The sequence below is a fragment of the Lissotriton vulgaris genome, chromosome 3_1 (assembly GCF_964263255.1).
Source record: "Lissotriton vulgaris chromosome 3_1, aLisVul1.2, whole genome shotgun sequence".
Taxonomy (NCBI): Eukaryota; Metazoa; Chordata; class Amphibia; order Caudata; family Salamandridae; genus Lissotriton; species Lissotriton vulgaris.
In genome coordinates this window covers 639,275,928-639,281,696 of record NC_141689.1, presented here as the reverse complement: position 1 = coordinate 639,281,696, position 5,769 = coordinate 639,275,928, and positions in this window count along the sequence as shown.

Here is a 5,769-nt window from a genome sequence, read left to right as displayed (position 1 = left end):
TGAGATGGGCAGTGTCTACTGGAAGCAGAGGGGACTCAGAAAGAGAGGGGGAAAATTCCTGTAATGGATCACTCCTTGACTGATCCCAGAATTACACGTTGGGTGATTACAAGGGAGTTCTGGAAGATTATCAATTGAGGGACAGTAAAAGCTTGAAGTCACCACATAGGTTTAAGTATTCTGATGATCACTGTTCCTGGTATCGACAGGCAAGCAGGTACTTGGACTGGTACTGGAAAGAGAGGAGGGATGACAAGATTTATCACTGCAAAACTGCAGAATATTTCAACAGATGAGGCCACTGAAAATTGGTAACCCTGACAATAGGATTCAGACTAGAGGAGTAAAAGGTAAATCTCAAAAAGCTTACTTTATAAAGAAGAAGGTAGGTGATTTACCCATTTTAAAACAGTAACATGCCTCAGAAAGGCCACGTGCTTTTGTGGTATGGGGAACGGGCAGAAGTGCTCCTAGAACAGTGCAGCAGAGAATCAACAGATGGTTTCTGGCAATATTATTGATTGATGAATATATTTCAGGTGAGTCTTTTGAAGGCCACCTAAATTTCCGAAATGAGATATAGAGTATTGAACTTTAGACACAGGGTGATAAAGTGCATTGTATTAAAATAATCTTTTAGTTATATTTATCAAAGGCACATACCTTAATTCTGGCAATGGATGACTCGTTTCCATTGTTTGTGAGTGTTGCACTGCACAGAGAAGAGCTGAGGACTGAGATATTCTCCCTAAAAGATATTCTTCCTGGGGCGTGACTTACGTGCCAAACAAGATGGTTGTGTAGCCCCAGAACTCAGCTGCATCGATCCCGACACAACTTCTTTTTCGGGAAGGAGTCACCTGTATTTCAGCTACAGACACCAGATATCACCTCCTTGCAATGAGGTGAGCCCTGCAATAGTTCTAATGCCCTTTTTATTCAGTTTTGAGAGTTTTTGATGGCGTCCTGTCTCGGACTTTGACTGCCGCCATTTTGTATTCTTTTTCTTCCTCACAGGGCTTGAACATTTCATTGCGCTCAAACCATTTCAAGTCATGGACTCTGGTTATCACTCTATGCACCATGCGGTGAGCCCCCCCATTCCTTGAATGCTTTTTCAATCCAGTTTGGATCATTTTTGAAGGCGCGTTTCGGCTTAGACTTTGACGGCAGCCATTTTGCATCTTGTATTTTACTCTCATCGCCTGACATGCTTTAATGTTGCCTTTCCATGGTTTGGCTCCTCCTCCTTATGAACTTTGCCTACCATTTATCTCCTTGAGCAAAGTGAGTGAGCCTTTAGGTATGAAAGCGCTGTTTTGCTTTTGACATATTTTTTCTGGCATATACAACTGCGCTGTACCTTATTTTAAAATAGCCACCATTTTGTAATCTCTTTAATGTATTCAGAGGTGATTACCTAATCAATATGTTGTTGTCAATTCTGGCTCTTTTGAGATATACCATCCATTCTACAAGGGAACTCATGGCTTAAAGTGTATGTATACTCTCAATTGCTCCATTTTTAAAGAGTTTTGGAAATCCATTCTTAAGAGTTTAAGTATTCCACTAAACTCCAACTTACTTTTTTGGGGAGACTAAAGAATTTAAAGCGTTCTGCCTTTACTAAAGTCACTACGTGTTCAGATTCAGATTCTAACTCTACTCTTAGCGCAATGGAGGATCTTTCCTCTCACAAACCTGATCACTCTTCAGGCACCATTCCTAAAACACAACTTTCAAGTAAAGTTCCTACAATCTCTACCAAGTGGCCAAAGCAAGATCCAACATCTCCAGGAAATCCTTCCTCATCATCCATGGATATCATCCTTGAGGAGATTTGTGCCTTGAAACCTCTTTCTAGATGATAAATGGTATTCTTTGGATTCACGAGTGCTTCTTGTTCTCGCATTTCCAGTTTGAAATCTGACATATCTTCACTTAAGAAACAAGCAGAGGAGTTGGAAAACCGAAATCTCAGAAATATTCTTAGACTTTATGGTCTCCCTGAAAATATTGAAGCCTCCAACCCTAATGTCTGTTTTCGGTCCTTTTTGCCTAAGCTTCTAGATTTGCCTGCTACTTCCTCACTCAACATTCAAATGTCTCACAGACTGGGAGCAAAAGTTTCTGTTAAACCACTTGGTGTCATCATGCTTTTCCCGCAATATACAGACCTTCCCGCAATATACAGACCTTCTTCAAGTCCTGTCTCCTGTTAAATCCAAAAAGCTAATTTTTTGGGAAGGCTTTCGTCTATTTTTCTCTCAAGATGTCACCAAGATCACAGCATAACGTCGTAAGAAATTTCTCGATTTACACCCTCAATTACGTTTAATTAACGCAAGATTTGGACTTCTTCATCCTTGTCTCTTCAAAGTCACATATAAGGAGAAGACCACAACATTTGAAGATCCTGCAGCTTTACGAGAGTTCCTTCGTCTTCATGGAGCTGATGTTATGGACACTTCAAAGCCTGCTTGATTATCATGTTTGCCTCGTTATATGTTGTCGTTTCTCTTGTCCGGATACTTGCTTCTAAAACAACCATCCTTTTCTCTTCTTCTTCTTTTCACACATAATTCTCTTCTAACTCTAACCTCTATTATTGTAAGCATATAGTTTGTTCATACTTGTCTTATTAAGTTACATTCAGGGTCACATCCTGGAACATTAAAGTATTACACAATCCTATTAAACAGCAACGGGTGCTATCTTATCTAGCTGAATTAAAAACTGATATTGCTTTACTTCAAGAATCGCATATTACAAAAGATGAAGTTTCAAATTTGAAGAGATGTTGGGTGGGACATGTTTTTAACTCTCCGTCAATGGGTAAGAAAAACGGTGTCTTGATTTTATGTCACAAAAAACTGCATGTTTCCATTGTTGAACAAGAGGTTGATACTGAGGGTTGTTGGGTTATTGTTAAACTTCTAATAGACAAGATTCCTTTAGGTATTTTTAATGTTTATGCCCCCACCTTGGTCGGTAAAGTTTTTGGTATTAATATATCAGAGAAATTATTAACCCATGAAGATGTTTATATCATTTTTGGTGGTGACTTTAATCAAGTTTTTGATCCTATTTTAGATAGGCATTCCAGAATTAAATGTGTTCCTTCTAAAATGCACTCTCAATTTACTTCCACAATTCGTCGTAATGCATTGGTAGATATTTGGAGACTATGTCATCCAGATTTTAGAGAGTATAGTTTCTACTCAGCCCCACATCATTCACAATCCCGTATCGATTAGCTTTTTCTGAGTAAGTCCCTAGCCCAACGTACCATTCAATCTGAAATTGGCTATATCCTAATTTCGGACCATGCTCCTGTACTCGTAGACATTGACCTAATCCCCTTTTATCCTTGTTCAGGAGGATGGCGTTTTAATAATTCCCTACTTCTTGATCCTATTTTTTGTCAAAAATTTGATTCCTTTGCCTCAGAGTTTTTCACTAACAACAATACCCCAGAATCTCCCTTTGTTATGGATTGGTATTCCTGTAAAGCTGCTGTCAGAGGTTTTATCATAAATTTTGTTTCTCAAAAGAAAAAAGCACAATCTAATCAATTACTTAATAAAATTAATAAAATTAAACAATTAAAAAATACTTATTATCATTCGAACAACGAGTCCTCTCTTAAAAATCTCATTGACGCTAAACTTACCTTCAATGGATTATCTACTACTGCTGCATCTAACTTCTTACTGAAAAGCAATTCTCGCTATTAAGGAGGTCAAAACAAAATGGGGAAATTATTTGCCAACTATTTAAAAGTAAGAAAGGAAAGAACAAAAATAGATTCCCTACAAGGCCCGCTGGTACTTCTATCTTCAAGGATAAAAATATCTTAAATGAATTTGTATCATTTTATTAGAATTTACACACTCCTGAAACACTAACAGAACAACCTGATCTCCTTTCTTATTTTCAATCTCGTCCCCCTCCTTCATCAAGTCAAATTGATTTTAAGTCACTGGAAACTGATATTTCTATAGCGGACATCTCTCATGCTGTTTCGGTCTTCCGCCATGGGAAAGCACCTGGCCCTGATGGCTTCACTATTGAATTTTATAATCACTTTGTGAAAATCCCTTTACCAAATCTTTTACTCCTTTTTCAATCTTTTTATATGGATGGCTCTTCCGGGGGCACTTTTCAGGAGGCTTTAGTTTGTTTAATTCCTAAAGATGATAAAGACCATACTCTTTATAAGAATTATCAACCTATTTCCTTGGTCAACACAAACTATAAGATTTTCACCAAGATTCTAACACTCTGTATTGATTCTATCCTACCCGATCTTATTGGCCCTGAACAATCTGGTTTCGTTAAAGGGAGATTTGCATATGATGATTCTTGTGTTCTTTTTTTTTTTGTGTTGAAATTTTTTATTAGAAATTTGAAAATAAAAGTACAGATGGAAATAATGATACAGAGTAAAATCTTTCGTAAGTAAAAAATGGTACACATTAAGAAAAGCATTACACAGAATATAATAAATATGAGAACATAAGGATAACGTATATTCCGTAATCCTAAATGCAATGATAATGAAAAGATTGTAAAAAAAATGCAAGATGAAAGAAGAATGAAGGAAAGGAAAGAAGAATAGAACAGAAAAAGAAGAAAGAAAAAAAAAGAGGAAAAAGAAGAGAAAAAGAAAAGAATAGACAAAAAAAAAAAAAAGTCCCAGAGCAACACAAATTTACATAAAAAGAGGTAAGGGAAGAAAATGTAAAGCTGAGCAATACGAGAGGAAGAACTCAAAAGAATAGGATTAAGAAGATGGAACAATCAGAGGAGAAGGAGGAGTGGAGCAAGAATCATCATGTACAGAGGCTTCCAGAAAAGGGGACCACACCTGGAGAAAAATGGAAGCTTGATCCTGCAAATTATAAATTGTACGTTCATGTTGAGCTGTTTGCATCATCGCCACCAACCACTCCTCCAGCGAAGGGGGCAGAGGAGATTTCCAGTGCCGTAGTATGCAAATTTTTGCCGTGGCCAGAGCCGTATGGAGAAGACGAGTTTGTGGTTTAGAAAGCTTCGGAAGGTTACGAAAATCATGCAAAATGATATTCAGAGAGGTAAGGGGTAGAGGGAGTGACATAGTAGTGACCAACGTCTACCGTACAAAAAGCCAAAAAGGTGTTGTAAGAGGGCATTCACAAACAATATGCGTAATATCACAACCAGAGGCTGAACACCTCCAACACAAAGTATGGGATATTAACTTAGCATGGTGTAACTTGACTGGAGTCTTGTGTTCTTTTTAATGTCTTAAGCAAGGCCTCTTCACTGGCACATCCTTTTGCAGCGATTACTTTAGATGCCGAGAAGGCTTTTGATAGGATTGGGTGGGATGTTATGTTTCATGCTTTAAAAAAGACTGGTTTTCCTCCTAAATTATTTGCTTTAATTTCTTTACTATATTCAGGTCCCCGAGCTTCAATTTTTGTTAATTGTATAACCTCTGACTATTTTTCACTACATAGAGGAGTGAAACAGGGTTGTTCCTTATCTCCTTTATTATTTCTTATATCTTTAGAAACCTTTTAATTAAAATTAGACAGGATGATCACATCACTGGCTTTTCTTTTGGTCCGCACCAAGTTAAAATGTCAGTTTATGCTGATGATATTCTTTTATATTGTTCTAACCCCGAATCATCTCTTGCTCCTTTTCTTCAATAGGTAGGTTTTTCTCTAAAGTTTTTGGTTATCGCCTAAACGCTGATAAATGAGAAATTCTACCCTTACA